The sequence below is a fragment of the Ipomoea nil genome, unplaced genomic scaffold (genome assembly GCF_001879475.1).
Source record: "Ipomoea nil cultivar Tokyo-kokei standard unplaced genomic scaffold, Asagao_1.1 scaffold1034, whole genome shotgun sequence".
NCBI classification, from domain to species: Eukaryota; Viridiplantae; Streptophyta; class Magnoliopsida; order Solanales; family Convolvulaceae; genus Ipomoea; species Ipomoea nil.
In genome coordinates, this window is record NW_017617462.1 from 1014305 (window position 1) to 1035126 (window position 20822).

General features: G+C 39.3%; 1 non-coding gene across 1 annotated transcript; it reads right to left on the reverse strand.

Annotated features, from left to right (window-relative positions):
- Positions 1–784: 784 nt before the first annotated feature.
- TRNAD-GUC lies at positions 785–856 on the reverse strand. Its single transcript has one exon. It is a non-coding gene; the product is annotated as a tRNA-Asp (tRNA).
- Between the last annotated feature and the right edge of the window lie 19966 nt (positions 857–20822).

Here is a 20822-nt window from a genome sequence, read left to right on the forward strand (position 1 = left end):
TTTGATAATCAATCAAAATTTATATCCGTATATAACATAACTAAAATTACATCCGACCAATATTAAATTTATATCCGTATATAACATAACTATATATTATTATTATTATTATTATTATGAGTTCATAAAATTACGTATTATTGTATGTTCATATAAATTCTTGTAAGTTTATCATAGAATTGTAGAAATATTATATCGAAGAAATATATGAATATAGGTGTGGCTTTAAAGATCTTAACTATTATATTTTAACCATATATATTTTTATATATTGATCTTATTTATACAAAAAGAAATAAAAATTAATATATTTAAGTGATAATTGAAAACTTTGTGCTATTATATTTTTATGAACTTAAAATATTACTGTAATTTTATGGACAATTTATATAGTATTAGTATTATTTTTATGGACTTGGTCCATGATATAATTTTTATGAATCAAAATCAAACTGCAGTCATGTTTAGCTCATAGTCTCAAACCATAATAAGAGTACTTCTCTTCGTCCTATTTCAAATGTGTATAAATAAATGTCATTGGGGACTTAGCAACGTATCCGACCTTAGCTCACTATTTCAAATGTGTATAAATAAATTTCATTAGGTACCTAGCAACGTATCCTACCTTAGCTCAGTTGGTAGAGCGGAGGACTGTAGTCTGACTCTTTATTAACTGAAATCCTTAAGTCGCTGGTTCGAATCCACAGGTCGGATCTTTTTGTCAATTAATATTTCCGTTTCTCCTAGAACGCAAGAAAAACAAAAATTGTTCAAAAATATTAAACGCCGTTGCCGGGGATCGAACCCGGGTCACCCGCGTGACAGGCGGGAATACTCACCACTATACTACAACGACTTTGTTGGTTTTGCCTTTTACATATTGGTATATATAGGATGTAACAAGCAATCCATCCAATTGCGCTGTAGTAGAGGATGATGCGGGAGATATCAAGCAAAATAGTTTATAACCAAGAAAACCTGACTTCTAATAAAAGAAATAGCTTCAACACTTTCATGATTAATGGCAGAGTTGGTGTTAGTATTCCAACACTTCTCATGGCCAAACTTTACAGTAAATTGTAACATTTTCCATTATAATGACACTATTAAGTGATACAAATGCAAGTTTAATAGGTCATTATGTTGTTGTTGGAAATGGAAGCAACTGTTTCCGTTACTTAACCTATAATGTTGGCACATAAGCTATTTAAGCATGGTTCTTCCACTGCTTATGTTACAGCCTTGCAAGTTACAACTACATCGCCCATCTAGTTAATTATTACTACATGAGATTAGTGGTAAACAACAAACTTTTAACCCATTTGGAGTTCTTGAGGCAAAATGATTCAATGAAGGTATCACCTATGGCAGGAGGTATGCTTGATCCTATGCTTCCGCAATTGAGATTAGATTATATATGATACATGTCTATTTTATTTATATATTTCTAACATAAATTTGATAAAAATATTACTTCAAAATCTTAACTAGTTAGTGAAGAATATATAGCCAATCACTAATAGCAAATAATCCTTCTAATTCCATTTGTTGTTCTCAAATTATGGTTACCGTTCCTAGTAAGACTTGATTTGCATGGAAAGCAATGGCTAGCAACAAATCTTTTGCTGTAATTTATGCTTAGAGTACAGTTTTTTTTTTTTTTTTTTTTTTTCATCATTATTTCTTCTCTCATGGGTATGTATATATATAGGTTTCTAACATTAGGGGGAGGGGGGAGGTTTCTAACCTATTTTATCAAGGAATGTAGTCAAAATTTTCTTAGAAAGAAAAGCATGATTCCATGATTGAAAATTAAAAACAAAATATTAAAAGCATGATCCCATGATCCCATGTTCATTATTCAAAACTTTCACCAATGCTCTAGTTTTGTAACCACGAAAAAGTTAACCCAAATTAATTATTTGCTTTGAAAATCTCAAATTCTTTCGTTGGTTCATAGCCTATTAAGGAATGCAAATCACCAGAAGTTTTAAAAGAAGGATGGCAACGAAACACCAAATTTGGCATATGCTACATGCTTCAACAATGACAACCTTCTAATAATGTGGTTACTTAGCACTATTGCTAAGGAGGCATATAAAACTTTTCCATTTTTCCTATACCCAAAGAGAAAGAAATGTTTAATTTGTTATATAAACTATTATGACATTGATCAAAGACAATTTATCACCTAATGAATATTTACTAAAATTCAAATGTATTTGTGATAGCTTAGCAACCATTAAAAAAATGTCTGAGTTAATTCCCGATTTGTTCCCTCGACTATTAGGATTTCTCCACTTTGATCCTCGACTTCCAAAATTGTTCAATTGCATCTTCGACTATGAAAACGTTAATTGAAATGGTCCTCAATCTGTTTATCGTCAAAATGGAAGGGTAAAATAGAAAGTTCCAATATTCATCTTCTTCCCTAATTGGCTTCTGGTTTCGTTTATATATCTAGGTTAAGATTACATTTTTCCTTCCTTCCTATTCGAATTAGGCCTTCATCTCCTTCCCATTTTACCTTTAAACGCTATTTACTTTTTCTCTTCTATCTACTATGCAACCAAACTGCACTGAAGATAGTTATGGGTCATCAACCAATAAGAATAAAATGGTGTTTGAAAACAGAGAATCTTCAACGAGGCATAGTTGTCAGTGTAGGCAACAACAGAAGATATGCAGTTTATAGACAAAAGACAATCCGACAGGTTGTAGGTTTTTGCTGTGTGAATCCGAAAATGTGAGTATTTGTATTGCTTAGAATCCAATTTGATAATTTGATAATTTGATAAACGAATATCTAACTAAAAAAAATAAAGAAAAGAACCGTACATGTATTGTAGTTCGAAACAACATTTCTTCTTGATGAATACCTTACAAATAACAGTGACCAACATGACTTTATGTAGAAGCTAAGATTGTTGTAGGGTTATGATTTTGGGGTGAAATTCGGACAAACTTTCAACATTTAGGTCATTTAGTTTGCAATTAGGGTTAGCTTTTAAGAATTGGTGGTTTTTTTCTTTATTCGTTCTGTAAACTAAGCGAACAACTAAGATGAAAATAGACATCCGAGAGGGCAAAGACAATGAAATTACATTTTTATCCTCAATTTTAACGTATATCAAACGACAATTTGGGCTGAGGACCAACTCAGTGAGAAATTGCATAGTCGATGATGCAATTATACAATTTTAGAAGTCGAGGATCAAAGTGGTGAAATTTTAATAGTCGAGGGACCAAATTGGGTATCAACTCAAAATGTCTAGAAGAAATTGTCAAAGAGTTTCAGTTGACAAGAGGTCTCGATGCAAAATACAAGGACTTTCATATGGCAATGCTTACCAAACCACCATATCCATCATATAATCATCAATTTACCTTGTCTCTAAAAAGTTATGAGCAAGAGATATAACTTGAAGCAATAAATAGTGAGCAATCAATTAATCATGAACAAGCTTATTACGACGATCGTGGATGTGGAAGAGATATAAGTGGTCACTTTAACTCAAGAGGAAGAATATTTATTTATGCGGCCAATCAAAGCCAACCTCAGAGTTTACAGATAGAAGAAAATAATAACTTCAAAAAATTTCGTGGTGGCCCAAACTCTCAAATGTCCACAATAAAAAAAAAAACAATGTTGTGATTAGTCAAATATGTGGAAAACAAAATAACACTACTTTAAAGTGTTAGAATTGGTTTGATCACTCTTACCACTCCGAAGAACTTTTGCAAGCTCTTGCAATAAATGAAGATCAAAATATCACGCTTTATGTAGATTTTGATGCCACAACTCATTTTCTAAATAATCTATGTAAAATTTTAAAATTTTCACCTTATTATGGAATTAACTCATAATATGTGAGAAATGGTGAAGCCTTGAAACTTAGCTTGCTTAATATCGTGGGGATTATTATGATTAAATTTAACATTATGGGACTTGGTAGTGAAAGGGAGTGGACTCTTGTGTCATCTCCCACCTTCCTCATCACTGTCCATATTGAGTAACTTTTGCAAATGAGATTGAAATTTAATTGTCAATTGTTTATTTGAATTATTCACATTTAATGCTTTATGTGGTTGCTTCATTTTTGGTAAGTCAACGAGGTTGAGTTTTAGCAACTCATCAAATAATGGAGAAACATTAGGATTTTTTGTTTGAGTACTATTGACTCTATAATCCACCACCAGATTTGATCATGTGACCTTCCCTCAAAGAGAGTCGTCACAGAGGTGTCAACTTATGATCACAAAATACTTGGCCTACCTTTCCTTAAAAGGTAACCTTTCACTACCTCCTGATGGTTTATGAACACCCTTTAGCTTCCTATCAAACTCAATAAGTATCCTAATAATATATACAATGTTGTAGAAGACGTTGGACACTAGTTGGGCGCCCGGGAGCCTAACGCCTAGAGCGCCTAGGTGGCCGAATAATTTGAGTATATCCTCTCAATTTTTCTCATTCGAGAATTAGGATTATGAGTTGTCAGACTATTATAATCTTTCAAACTAGTAAACTATATATATGTTAAATGGATAGTTGAGTACATGACTAGAGGATATATAGAAGAAGAGTAACCGAACAACCAAAAATAAAATCACTCGACTGAGTTGAGCGTCGACTCGACCGAGTTGGATACCACTCACTCGAGTAAGGCGCCCAACTTTGAGCATCATGACGGTTAGAGTACATATATTCAACTGTTAGAGTATCAATCAAATAAAGTGATTCACTTCCATCCAATCCAATTGATAAATGGGAAAGCTTTTAAAATAAAACACTTGGAACCAACGATGGGATCATGGGAATGTTTGCATTGTGCTTCATTTCTATTTCCCTAAAGTAACGTTAGCACTTATCAACTTATAAAATAAAACATAGCAAAAAATGTCACATAAACCACTAAATTTATCGCTTCTATGCAATTGAGTAACTAAACTTAAAAGTGTGCAATTTAACGATCAAACAAGTAAAATATGTGCAATTGTGATATCTTTCTAACTTTTTTCGATAGAATATGATCATATTGTTTAAATGGTATGTACTAAGAGTCGTCATTTCCTCAGTCATACTAGTTATGATGAAAGATTGAAATATTTTCTATTCAAATTGCATTAAAATAAATCATAAAATGTCCCAATTGCATTTATTTTTCTTGTTTGATGATTCGATTGGGCACTTTTTTTTTTATTTTATTTTTTTTTTATTTTTTAAGTTCAATGACTCAATTACAAAAAAAAAAAAATAAAAAAAATAGTGACCTATATATTGACACATTTTTTCCTAAAAAAATATATTTTAAAATTCTAAGTAACATATATACTTAATTTTTGAATAATAAGTTATTCCCAATATCTACTATACTAATAAGAACCCAAGAGAGTTAGGCCTATAATGGGTAGAAAAAATGGCGGTCACAATTTTAATCAAATGAATGGCTCAGATTGATTAAAAGATTGATCAGATTTAAATTTTACACTAAAATTTCCTAAAATACCCATACAACGTTACTAATTCTGTTAAAATTTTAAGAATTGCCGTTAGTTCACCGTTAACTTACTCATTGATTTCAATAAATTAATTAAAAGAAATATTTTCATTAGTTATATTGTCTTAATTTTTCTGAAATGTAAAAATTTTTATATTCAAATTCATCAATTGATTATATTTACTACATTATCTATTATCTTTTTTGTGCACTATTTTTCTAATTAAATATCAAAATTATAACATAAAATAATGCTATATATTTATTTACCAAGTATTTTATTAATATCATGAAAAAATTAAAAAAATATAATTAATAAAGCCAACCATATTAACTACTTGAGAGATTTTGTGACAAAGAGAGTATTCAAATCACACAACAAGTTAGAACTACCTCGCAATGTCCTTGTTTGACAATCAGCAGTTAGCGGTTAACGTTAGCGGATTATACAAGCGGATTTGACCAGCGAATTTATTTAATTATTAACATTGGGTAGAAAAAATGACCGCCAAATTATTAAATCAAATGAATGGTTCATATTGTTCAGGTTTTAATTTTTTTTTCTTTTAAGATTTTCTAATTTATCCTTCATTATATGATTATCCATTTAACTTTTCAGTTAATTCACCGTTAGTCTAATTCTAATATTAAAGTCTAATATAGAATTATAACTACACCATTAATCTAATTCTAATATTAAAGTCTTAATAGAACTTAACCACAAATCCTAATGTCGGAATCTCCTCAAACAATATTAGTATATATTTCATATTTTATGCCCTAATTTTTTCTTGTTCTCCCTTATGTCCCGTATTTGGTTTCAATCATACATATACAATTATTTTATTGACAATTATAATCAATATTGACTATATTATCTTGCATTTGTAAACTTAGAATTACCTATTTAACCTGCACGGGCTTAGCTCAATGGTTTAGTGGATAGTATTTGAGAGAAGAGACCAAGGTTTGAACCTCAGCGGCGGCAATGCGTGAATTATGTCCAAAGTGGGCAGAGTCCTTGTGCGTACCAACATTTGGCCCTGTCTGCTGAACCATTGAGTCACCGTGATTTACAACTTCCCACAATGCTCTGTCGGGTCGGAGTGTGGGGGGCCCTTGGGGTTGGGGACTCAACCTTTGGGAGAAGAATTACCTTTTTAAATACGCAAATTCAACCTTCAATTATCTATGCATGAACAATTTCAATATAATCTTGCCTTAATATACTTTAAAGTACTTATTTAAAAAAAAAGCATTGAGCATTATCCCAATCGTGTAATACGAGTAAAAAACTAGTATATTTATAAGCCATTGATGACACAGTCCACTGATAACTTTTTTTTTTTTTTTCCTTAAAAGAATCATTTATTACAACACTACCACTTACTGCTTATTGTACATCCTGTTAACATATTACTTTAAAGCTAGGAAATTATCCGCACTGAGCTAGTTTAATTTATATCAGTGCTTAAGTACGTCATGTTCAATTTAAAACATATGAAGCCTAACTCTTGACGTACGTCGAGGCGTTAAGCCAAATTTAAGCAAAACAATCAAGAGAGATATTTATGATATCGGAATATAAAACATATACAACATACATACATGAATTGTATATGTATAAATTACGATCTAACCTCCAATTGTTTCTTTGTAATGTTGTGTAACTTGTGTTGATGCCCAAGTCGTAATAGCAATTTCTAATGAGTATTCTCACTTAGTGTTCAGTTCAATATGATGGTGTGTTTTTTAGTGTAATCTAAGCACTGCTAGGATCTTAGCTTATATAATCTATATGTCATCAATATAGACTTTGTAACGGAAGTTGTTATTTTCGTTACATTCCTTAATGGTACCACTAATTGTCATAAAGACCCAATTTATCTTGCACCATAATTAACATGCTTTTAATTACAGAAAATTGTTATATTCTTCTACTTGGTACAAGCAAAACTTAAAGAAATAGAAAATATGAACTACAGAGATATGTCTTCTTTAATGTGAGTAGTATCTACTATGATCACAATGTAATTCTTTCTCTAAGTACTTCATGTGGTATCCAGAAACTTAATGGATAAAGTGTGCACAAAAATGAGAAAATGTCTGAATGCTTTAAGAATTCCATAAAATAACTAAATGTATACAACTTTTACAAAGTGGGGACAAGCTCCATTTTTTTAACATGATCCTTGAACTTAATTGAATGATGATACCAATGCAAGCCTTGAGTGAAGGGATATGCAATCATCAACTCAGTGCTTATATGTTTAATGACAACCTTTTTAGCTTTTACACGCTCCCTAATAGCCAAGTACTTGGTGTCGATATGCTTACTTCGACTCCCACTTTTACAGCACGTTTGGTTCACGGAATGAATTTTGAGGTAATAGGAATGCTATTCCATAAGGAATAGAATATGCAAGGAATAGAATATGAATTGTATTATATTGTTTGGTTCGCGGAAGGAATAAACTTTAGGAATTATATTACAGTGTTTGCTTGATTTAAGGAATAGAAATGAAATATGTTTTAAAAGACATAAATACCCTTATAAAAATATGTGATGGTGGCGGTGGTGGTGGTGGCGGCGTTGCTGGCGGCGGTGGCAATGATGGTGGTGGCAGCGGCGGCGGTGGTGGTGGTGATGATGGTGGTGGCGATGGTGGTGGTGGTGTTGGGGTGGTGGTAGTGGTGGTGGCGGTGGTGCTGCTGGGGTGGTGGTGGCGGCGATGAAGGTGGTGATGGTTGTGGCGGTGCTGGGGTGGTGGTGCTAGTGGTGGAGGTGGTGGTAGTGGTGGCGGTAGCGACGGTGGTGGTGGTGAAATATGAAATAAATTTATATAGGGGGTAAAATAGGAAATAGAAACTTTAGGCTATTCCTGAGAACTCAGGAATAGCCTAATACCAGCCCCCCCTCCCCCCCAGGAATCTCTATTCCCCTTGGAAGGGGAATATGTCATTCCCGGGAACAATGTTCCTGGGAATATAGTGGTTAACAAACAAAAGAATAAGCCTAATACTGGGAACGCTATGCATTCCAGGCCTATTCTGTGAACCAAATAGCCCATTATTGTTTTTAGCAAGGAAGACCGTATTTGAGTCGTCACAATAAACTTTTAATGGCTTAGAAATGGAGTCTATAACTCTAAGCCCAGAAATGAAATTCTTAAGCCGTTCCTTGAGAAGTGGCCTCAAAACATGAAACCAACTCAACTTCCATAGTAGAAGTGGTGACCAAAGTTTGTTTAACACTTCTCCATAAAACTGCCCCACCAGCCATGATAAAGATGTACCATGAAGTTGATTTTCATGAATCCATGTAGCCAATAGAATCAACATTAGAATATCCGATGACATCCAATGAGTCCATCTGCCTAAACACAAGCTTGTAGTCTATGGTACCCTTTACCTCTGAACCTTCTTTGCAGCTTTCTAGTGGTTAAAACTCGGATTACTCCGATATCGACCCAACATCCCAACATCAAATGCAATGTCTGGTCTGGTACAGACTTGAACATACCCGAGGTACCCAAAATTATTCTTCACCTCTCACTATAGGAGTAGGACTCGGTAAGCAATTCTTCATCGGAAATCTCTGTAAAACTTTGTTGATATAGGTTTCTTGTGATAGACCAAAAATAGCGTGAGATCTATCCCTATGAATCTTTATGTAAATGACATAGGATGCCTCAGCCATACCTTTCATGTCAACATTTTTAGAGAGGAATTGTTTAACCTCATTCCACATCCCTAATCATTTTTTTTAATATAATATGAGTTTCCTTGACTCGTTCTGAGAGAAAGGATAACAGAAACTGATCACATTTTTTTCTCAAATCACGTCCCTTTTAGTTAAAAAGGGACGCAGTTTCTTATTCATTTATTTACGATTTGGCCACCACGCACTACCCATCTTTTAATAAGGGTAGCAAAAAGTCAGATTCCTTTTTTTTTTTTTTTTTTTTTTTTTTTCTTTTGGGTTGTAGTGAGCAGCCTATTGGTATATTTGGTTTGAGTTGGTTGACAACCTAAGATAGGTTATCTCATTGTGGTCATTTGTCGATTAGGGTCATAATATGTGGTTTAATTACCTATTGCACATTCTCGAATAATAATAACATGTTTCCCTTATAGAATGTGAAAGATAATGTGTATTCAAGCATAAACATGTACACGTATATATACTGTATAGGGAAGAGAAAATAACATAAAAGTCCTAGTCTAAAGGAGAATAAATATAACAGAAATAAACTAAAACAATGCAAAGAATACTACTGCTTAACACGCCCTCACAAGATGGAGGAACCATCAGTTACGCCAATCTTGGACCGAAACCGCTGAAACGACACACGACCCAACGACTTAGTTAACATATCAACCACTTGATCATGAGAAAAGACATGACACACAGAAAGAGAACCATCAACCACCATAACCCTAACGAAGAAGTAATCCAAGGCAACATGCTTCATTCGTGAGTGAAAAACGGGATCTTTACACATATATGTAGCCCCCAAATTGTCACAAAACAAGTTTGGTGGTTGAGATAAGATAACATCGATTTCTCGAAGGAGACTCTGAACCCAAATTAGCTCAGCTGCCGCATGAGCCAAAGCACGGTACTCAGCTTCCGTTGATGACCTTAACATTGTTTTCTGACGAACAGACTTCCAGGATATAATATTTGTACCAAGATAAAGTATATAAGCAGTAGTGGATCGACCATTGTCATTTACATTGCCCCAATCAGCATCTGAAAAGGCTGTTAGCACCATAAGACAATCCCTATTTCAAGAATAAGCCATGATGACATGTGCCTTTTAGATAACGAAGCACACATTTTGCCGCTTGCCAATGAACATCATTAGGCGCATGCATATACTAAGACAATTTATTTACCACATAGGCCACATCTGGTCTAGTAATCAATAGATATTGTAACAAACCAATTAGACGCCGATAGTCTGTTGCATCTATCACATGCCTAGAGTCATTGGCCTGAAGTGTAATATCTGAAGCCATAGGCGTGGATAACTCCTTTGCCCCTTCCATTTTGAACCGATTAAGAATATCTGCTAAGTACTGACCTTGAGATAAAAACATGCCAGAGGAGGTAGGTACCACTTCTACCCACAAAAAATGATGGAGAGCGCCAAGATCCTTAATGGAAAACCTGTGATCTAAAACGGTAACAAACTTATCCAAAAAAGATGTATTGTTACCAGTTAAAATTATGTCATCCACATACACCATAAAATAAGCCACCCAAACGCCAATAAGAAATTGGATAATTCTATGTACCGGGCACGAGGGGCCTGTTTAAGGCCATAAAGCGCCTTCTGTAACTTACAAACATGTGAAGGAAATTGAACATCGCGATAACCCGGGAGTTGTTCCAAATAGACAGCTTCATGAAGTGTACCATGCAAAAATGCATTATTCACGTCTAATTGACGAATAGGCCACCGATGACTTAAAGCGATAGTGAGAATTACCCGGATTCTAACCGGCTTCATTACCGGACTAAAGGTTTCAGAGTAGTCACGCCTGGGTTCTTGCAAATAACCTTTAGCCACTAAACGTGCCTTATAGTGTTCAACCGTACCATCTGATTTTCGTTTGATACGAAAAATCCATTTACAGCCTATAGCTCGCTGACCAGTGTTTTGCACAAGAACCCAAGTTTCATTCTTCTACAACGCAGCATATTCATTGTCCAGAGCTTCACGCCACATGGGATCCTTCAAGGCCTGAGCAACAGTAGTTAAGGCCTGAGTAACAGTAGAAGGTTCAAGAGAGTTGGGCAACAGATGAACAGTGGTGTGGTTTATGTAGTTGGAATTGTAATATTTGGGATTAGGCTTACGAGTACTGTAACACCCCAGATTTTCAAGATATTTAAAACTTATAAAATAAAGGTGAAATCTCATTAAATCCCAAAACATAATACAAGAGTACGGGGTGCTATGGCATGCAGGCTGAAAGGGAAGCTATCTACTCCTACGTTCCAAGTTCTAGCGCGCTCCAGTGACCTACTCTTCTGTGCCTGAAAGCCAAATATATCTGTTCAGCGAGAGATGCTGGTAACCCATTCCAACGCGTTGAAATACAATACATATATATATATATATATATATATATATATATATATATATATATATATATATATATATACGAAAACCATTTTGAACATGAAGATATCTCCTACGAACTCTAGCTTTTGAAACAGGGATAGACTCAACAGATAGGGCTAAGCACAGACAGCAGTTATACCAAGCATATACAGTTTACAACAGGCAAGACAGATAAGATAAGCACAGTTAATAATCATAACCCAACATATACGATCTCCGGTACAAATCCCATAGTCTCATCCCCAAGATAATCATAACAACAACTCATCCATACTTCATCACATAGCACACTTTGTTGGCGCCACAGGACCAATCGCATGCCTATACATGAGGGTCAGCGCATTCTGACACGGCCCCGCAGCACCCTGCCCCGTCTCACAGCACGGAGGGGTCGATCGCAACCGACCGATGAGCCGCAGCTCTATATAATATTTATATACCTGACCGGTCTTTACCAGCCTGGTTAACAGTTGGGATAGTTCTCAACCCATTCAACTGCCCGTATAGTGGACCTTTGTCCTATATAATATTTATATACCTGACCGGTCTCTACCAGCCTGGTTAACAGTTGGGATGGTTCTCAACCCATTCAACTGCCCGTATAGTGGATCTTAGTCCTATATAATATTTATATACCTGACCGGTCTCTACCAGCCTGTGGTAACAGCCGGTATGGTTCTCAGCCCACCCGACTGCCCGTATAGCCCGATTGATCTCAACCAAGTCGGGGTAACATGCACACATAACATATAGCAAGCACATGCAACCCACATTAACACATTGGGAAGGGGGAGAAAACGTATAACAAAACCTATGCGTGATCCTTCACATACTAAGAATAGTCCTAAGGGGTTCATACTTCTTTCACCTAGGTCAACGGGATACCAATTCAACTAGCATGCAATATATAAGATTCATACGACCTACGAACGGTACCAGAAAATCCAACTAGACATAGGCACGATAAACGGAGTCCGTTGGGACACCACGGGGGTCGGGGGACATTAAACGGGGAAGCCGGGGTCCCGAAGGGTGGGAATTTCCAGCGGGTAGTCGGTGGGTGGGGGTCACCCGCCGGCTGCCCGCCGGTGTTCTACAAATCCGGGCAGCGGGTCCCCGGCTGCCCGCTGCCGGCGTTGCCCGATTTGGCCGCGGGTAGGTGGTGGGTCCCCTACCCCCACCTACCCCCACTGACTCTTTTTCATCAAAAACGCCCCGGGAACCTTTGTGGAACCCGAAACCATGCTTAGACACTTTCAAACGCAATTGATAACACACGTAGACAATTAACGGATCAAAATCAAGAATCAAATGGCACATAACCTATCATGATTTTCTAGACATAATAAACACCCAATCATGCGAAATCCCACCCAATATATCAAGAATAATTCCATACGATACAACCTAGGGTTCTAATCATTTTTAAATCAACAAGGACACAATTCATCTTCTACTATCAAGATTCGGTAAGAATATCACATAAACATCAAGAGTATCCTAGAATCATCAAGAACATCATATAATCATCAAGAACGTTATATAATCATCAAGAACACCATAATTATCAAGAACCTTTCATCATCAAGATCACCCATGGAAATCATCCCCTCAATCATCAATAATACAAATCATCAATACACAATAATATGGGGAAATCCTAAGAGGGGAATCATAACTATGAAAATAGGTTTTGTTGAGACATGGGTTACCTCTTAGCCGTAATTAATTCCTTGGCTATGAAGGGTCTTTCTTTAAGCTTTCTTGATTTCTTCTAAGGGAATTCTTGGAACTCTTTGGGGTGGTGGAACGTTTATTGTGGTGGGGGCGTTCTAGGTGCCTCTTAAGTCCCCTATTTATATATTTAGGAGTCCTAGTTAGGAACTAATATTATAGGCTTGCTAATTCTATTTCTTTTGGAACTAAGGATTGGGTTTAGGGATAAGGGCCCGTGGACTATGGCGGGCCTTTCCTAATTAATTATTGTGATTTAATTCTTTCTTTTGGGTAATTGATTAAATGATTTAATTGATTTTAGGGATCGTAACACGGGGTATTACACTTTCCCCCCCTTAACAGGAAGCTTCGTCCCCGAAGCTTGGTCCTTGTCGAGTAACTTCTTTCTAATTACCTGGTGCGAATAGTTCGGGGTAGCGTTCCCTCATCGTGTTCTCGAGTTCCCTTGTTGCTTCCTCGGTCCCATGATTGGTCCAGAGAACTTTCACCATTTCTATGGTTCGACGTCGTGTGGTCCTCGTCTTGGTGTCCAGGATTCTCACGGGTTTTTCTTCGTATACTAGTGACTCGTCGAGGTCCACGACCTCGGGTTGAAGTACGTGTCTCGGGTCGTGTACATATTTCTTTAGCTGGGATACGTGGAATACGTTGTGTACTCGTTCTAGTTCAACGGGTAGCGCGAGGCGATAGGCTAGGTTCCCAACTCTTTCTATGATCTCGTAGGGGCTGATGGATCGTGGGCTGAGCTTCCCTTTTCGTCCAAATCTCATCACCCCTCGTGTGGGCGAGATTCTTAACCAAACCTTGTCCCCGGTGTTGAACTCGGCTTGTTTCCTCTTTAGGTCGGCATAGGACTTCTGGCGGTCCTGGGCAGTCTTCATCCTTTCTCGGATGTGCTTGATCTTGGTGATGGTATCTTGTAGGTGTTGGGGCCCTAGTGCTATTGGGTCGACCATGTCTTCCCAACATAAGGGGGTTCTACACTTTTGTCCGTATAGAGCTTCGTAGGGCGCCATACGAATGCTTGCGTGGTAGCTGTTGTTGTATGAAAATTCGATGAGGTCTAGATGTTCCTCCCATGTCCCTTGAAAGTCTAACACACAGGCTCTTAGCATGTCTTCGAGAGTTTGAATGGTTCTCTCGGTCTGGCCGTCCGTGGTGGGGTGGAAGGCGGTGCTTAGCTTTAGTTGTGTTCCCAAGGCTAGCTGCAGGGATTTCCAGAATTGTGATAGGAACCTGGAGTCTCTGTCGGATACGATGTTTCGGGGGACTCCGTGGTACTTTACTACTCGACTCAAGTAGGCTTGGGCTAATTGCGTCATTGTCTACGTTTCCTTCATAGCGATGAATCGCGCAGTTTTGGTTAGTCGGTCCACTATGACCCAAATCTTATCCTTGCCGGTCTTTGTTTGGGGTAATCCTCCGACGAAGTCCATGGATATGGAATCCCACTTTCCTTGTGGTAACTCAAGGGGTTGTACGAGTCCCTTGGGTTTGCATCGTTCGGCCTTCACCCTTTGGCAATTTAGGCACTTGGCCACGAAATCCGCGATCTCCTTTTTCATGTTGGGCCACCAAAATGACCTTTTTATGTCTTGGTATAGTTTGTCACCTCCTGGGTGAATTGAGTATGGGGAGTTGTGTCCTTCTTCCAAGATTTGTTGTTTCAAGTGGGGGTGCGTTGAGGGCACGCACCACCTTCCTTGGTAACGAAGACTGTCGTCTTCGTGTATTTTGAAGGGCCATTCTTTCCCCTGGGTCAGGTCGCAGCGGATCTTATCTAGTTCTGGGTCCTGCTGTTGTCCTATTTTGATTTCTTCGAAGAGTGTAGGTATGACTTGTGCGTTGAGCAAGTGGGCGTCGGGGTAGATTTGATCTTGCTTTATTATTTCCAAATTCAGTCTTTGGAAGTCCCTGTACAGCTGGTCCGGTAGGATCCAGGTGGTGTTGAGGGCGTGGCTAGTCTTCCTACTTAGGGCATCCGCCACAACGTTAGCTTTTCCCTCATGGTATTGGATGTCCAGGTCGTAGTCCTTTATGAGTTCTAACCACCTTCGTTGTCTCATGTTTAGGTCCTTCTGGGTGAAGATGTATTTTAGGCTCTTATGGTCCGTGTAGATCTTGCATTGCACCCCATATAAGTAATGCCTCCAAATTTTTAGTGCGAACACGATGGCGGCTATTTCAAGGTCGTGGGTGGGGTAGTTCTCTTCGTGGGTTTTGAGCTGCCTGGATGCATAGGCTATTACTCGGCCCTTTTGCATTAGCACGCACCCCAGTCCCTTTTTGGATGCGTCACTAAAGACCTCGAATCCTTCTTCTCCGGAGGGGATGGCGAGTATGGGTGCCGTGGTTAGCTTATCCTTCAATTCTTGTAAAGCCGAGATGCAGTCGTTGTCCCATCGGAAGGGGGTTTCCTTTTTCATGAGTTTGTTGAGGGGTAGGGCTATCCTGGTAAAGTCGGGTACAAACCTTCTGTAGTAGCCTGCCAAGCCTAGGAAGCTTCGGACTTTTGTGAGTGAGCTTGGTGTGGTCCATTCCTTAACGACACGGATTTTGGCGGGGTCTACCTTAATTCATTCCTTGGTTATTATGTGGCCCAGGAAGGCCACACTGTCCTTCCAGAATTCGCATTTAGAGAACTTGGCGTAGAGTTGGTGCTTCCTTAGTGTTTGCAGGGTTATGCGGAGGTGTCTTTCATGTTCTTCCTTGTTGCGGGAGTAGACTAGGATGTCATCGATGAATACAATGATGAAGTCATCCAAGTGGGGTCGAAATACTCGGTTCATAAGGTCCATGAATATGGCAGGTGCGTTGGTGAGTCCGAAGGGCATTACTGTGAATTCGTAGTGGCCGTAACGTGTTCGGAAAGCTGTTTTCTGAATATCCGGTCGGGCCACTTGTATTTGGTGATACCCGGATCTCAGATCGATTTTCGAAAATACCCCTGCCCCTTTAAGTTGGTCGAATAAGTCGTCAATTCGGGGAAGGGGGTACTTATTCTTTATTGTGACTTGGTTAAGTTCCTTGTAGTCGATGCACAGGCGCATGCTTCCATCCTTCTTTTTAACAAACAACACTGGCGCTCCCCATGGGGAGGTGCTAGGGCGGATGTAACCCTTGTCCAGCAATTCCTGTTGTTGTGTTTTCAGTTCCTTCATTTCTTTTGGTGCCAACCGGTAGGGTGGTTTAGAAATCGGGGCAGCGCCTGGTACAAGATCTATGGTGAACTCGACTTCTCTGGCTGGGGTGCCTCGGGGATTTCGTCCGGGAAGACGTCGGTGAACTCGTTTACTACTGGAATGGTTTGTGGTTCGGGGATTTTGGTGTTGAGGTCCTCGACCATACATAGGAAGGCCTCGCTTCCCTTGTTTAGGTGTTTCTTCATTTTCACCATGTTTACCAATTTGATCCCGGCTTCCCGGTGGGTCCCACGGTATGACACTCTCTTACCGTTCGGTCCCCGTAGGACCACTTTTTGTTCTCCGCATAGGATCTGTGCGTGGTATTTCCCTAGCCAATCCATGCCCAAAATCACCTGTACTTCATTTAGTTTGAATCGGATAAGGTCGCTGGGAAAATCCACCCCTTGTATGGTAATCATTACATTCTCGTACATGCGGTCGCATTTCAGGATCTCGCCGGAGTCCACCTTGACCTGAAGTCGGACCTTGGTGCTGGCGTTGAGGTCGAGCTGAGTGGCAAACTCAGTTGCTATAAACGAGTTGGTAGCCCCCGAGTCAAATAGTATAGTGGCGGGGGTGGCGTGTACCAGAAAGGTTCCGGAGACTATGTTGCTATCTCCAATCCTGGCTTTGCTTAGAGTTAGGATTCTCCCTTGAGTGGTTGGTGTTATGACCTGTTGAGCTGAGGTGGCCCTGGGGTTTTTAGGTCCGCAGTTGGAGTTCATATGATTTCCTTCAGATTTCCTTTTGTACCCCAGGTGTGTCTCCCCGGGGTTGGTTGAGCACTTGTTGTAGTTGGGATGCCTTGGCATAGGCCTCCCCGAGAGTTCCTAGCTCTTGCGTGGCCAGGGCTTTTTGATATTCGGGGTCAAGGCCTGTTATGAACTTTTCGATCTTGATCCTCTCGGTGGGTACTAGCTCGGGGATGAGGCGAGCCAGTCGGTGGAATTGTTGGTAGTATTCCTTGATCGAGGTTGCACCTTGTCTTAGCTGGAAGAATTCTTCGTATATGGTGGCTCTTAGATGATTGGGATAGAATCGTTCTCGTAGTCGTGCCTTTAGGGATTCCCAGTTGAATTCATGGTTATGTTTACATGTGGGTCCCTCGTGGTCCCACCAGGTATCGGCCTCATGCTTGAAGTAGAAGGAGGCTATTCTTACTTGGTGGTCTTCGGGGCATTTGGTTGCCCTGAATATCTTGTCGAAAGTTCCGATCCATTCCTCGAGGGCTGTAGGGTCTTCGTTCCCTGAGAAGGTGGGTGGTTGATGTGCCGAGACTTGGTGGTGGATTTCCAAGTTCTCGTTTGTTAGTAAGGGTTGGGGAATGGTAGTCCTCAGTGCCTGGGCAATTTGGGCCAGGCGTTGCAGATTCTGTGTCAAGAATTCCTGAGTGGGGAGTTTCGGTGTTCCTGTCTGTCCCTTTTTCGGTGTCATCCTGGTGTTCATAAGTCGATGTTATTTTGTATTCTTACCTGGATGCAACAAGTGAAGGGGGGAGTTTCTTTTCAGAGAGGGAGTAAGTGGGTGGGTTATGTGTAGGTTTCACAATCTCACCGCGCGTCATAGGATTTCCAAATCTTATGTTCCTAAGTACCTAGAGTTTGAGCTTATTGTCCTAAAGTCTGGTCTTAAGAGTCTTACCCTAGGGTCAATCTTAGGCTCTGATACCAACTGTAACACCCCAGATTTTCAAGATATTTAAAACTTATAAAATAAAGGTAAAATCTCATTAAATCCCAAAACATAATACAAGAGTACGGGGTGCTATGCCACACCTGAGCTAGAGAACTCAGGTGCACAGGCTAACTAACTAATATCCTCAATAATGTAACGCATAAACATGGCACGCAGGCTGAAAGGGAAGCTATCTACTCCTACGTTCCAAGTTCTAGCGCGCTCCAGTGACCTACTCTTCTGTGCCTGAAAGCCAAATATATCTGTTCAGCGAGAGATGCTGGTAACCCATTCCAACGCGTTGAAATACAATACATATATATATATATATATATATATATATATATATATATATATATATATATATATATATATATATATATATATATATATATATATTATATATATATATATATATATATATATATATATATGAAAACCATTTTGAACATGAAGATATCTCCTACGAACTATACCTTTTGAAACAGGGATAGACTCAACAGATAGGGCTAAGCACAGACAGCAGTTATACCAAGCATATATAGTTTACAACAGGCAAGACAGATAAGATAAGCACAGTTAATAATCATAACCCAACACATACGATCTCCGGTACAAATCCCATAGTCTCATCCCCAAGATACTCATAACAATAACTCATCCATACTTCATCACATAGCACACTTTGTTGGCGCCACAGGACCAATCGCATGCCCATACATGAGGGTCAGCGCATATAGCTCTGACACGGCCCCGCAGCACCCTGCCCCGTCTCACAGCACGGAGGGGTCGATCGCAACCGACCGATGAGCCGCAGCTCTATATAATATTTATATACCTGACCGGTCTTTACCAGCCTGGTTAACAGTTGGGATGGTTCTCAACCCATTCAACTGCCCGTATAGTGGACCTTTGTCCTATATAATATTTATATACCAGACCGGTCTCTACCAGCCTGGTTAGCAGTTGGGATGGTTCTCAAACCATTCAACTGCCCGTATAGTGGATCTTAGTCCTATATAATATTTATATACCTGACCGGTCTCTACTAGCCTGGTTAACAGCCGGTATGGTTCTCAGCCCACCCCACTGCCCGTATAGCCCGATTGATCTCAACCAAGTCGGGGTAACATGCACACATAACATATAGCAAGCACATGCAACCCGCATTAACACATTGGGAAGGGGGAGAAAACGTATAACAAAACCTATGCGTGATCCTTCACATACTAAGAATAGTCCTAAGGGGTTCATACCTCTTTCACCTAGGTCAACGGGATACCAATTCAACTAGCATGCAATATATAAGATTCATACGACCTACGAACGGTACCCGAAAATCCAACTAGACATAGGCACGATAGACGGAGTCCGTTACGTTGGGACACCACGGGGTTCGGGGGACATTAAACGGGGAAGCCGGGGTCCCGAAGGGTGGGAATTTCCAGCGGGTAGCCGGTGGGTGGGGGTCACCCGCCGGCTGCCCGCCGGCGTTCTACAAATCCGGGCAGCGGGTGCCTGGCGGGCAGCTGCCCGCTGCCGGCGTTGCCCGATTTGGCCGCGGGTAGGTTGTGGGTCCCCTACCCCCACCTAGGCCCCACTGACTCTTTTTCATCAAAAACGCCCCGGGAACCTTTGTGGAACCCGAAACCATGCTTAGACACTTTCAAACGCAATTGATAACACACGTAGACAATTAACGGATCAAAATCAAGAATCAAAGGGCACATAACCTATCATGCTTTTCTAGACATAATAAACACCCAATCATGCGAAATCCCACCCAATATATCAAGAATAATTCCATACGATACAACCTAGGGTTCTAATCATTTTTAAGTCATCAAGGACACAATTCATCTTCTAATATCAAGATTCAGTAAGAATATCACATAAACATCAAGAGTATCCTAGAATCATCAAGAACATCATATAATCATCAAGAACGTTATATAATCATCAAGAACACCATAATTATCAAGAACCTTTCATCATCAAGATCACCCATGGAAATCATCCCATCAATCATCAATAATACAAATCATCAATACACAATAATATGGGGAAATCCTAAGAGGGGAATCATAACTATGAAAATAGGTTTTGTTGAGACATGGGTTACCTCTTAGCCTTAATTAATTCCTTGGCTATGAAGGGACTTTCTTTAAGCTTTCTTGATTTCTTTTAAGGGAATTCTTGGAGCTCTTTGGGGTGGTGGAACGTTTATTGTGGTGGGGGCGTTCTAGGTGCCTCTTAAGTCCCCTATTTATATATTTAGGAGTCCTAGTTAGGAACTAATATTATAGGCTTGCTAATTCTATTTCTTTTGGAACTAAGGATTGGGTTTAGGGATAAGGGCCCGTGGACTATGGTGGGCCTTTCCTAATTAATTATTGTGATTTAATTCTTTCTTTTGGGTAATTGATTAAATGATTTAATTGATTTTAGGGATCGTAACACGGGGTATTACACTCTCCCCCCCTTAACAGGAAGCTTCGTCCCCGAAGCTTGGTCCTTGTCGAGTGACTTCTTTCTAGTTACCTGGTGCGAATAGTTCGGGGTAGCGTTCCCTCATCGTGTTCTCGAGT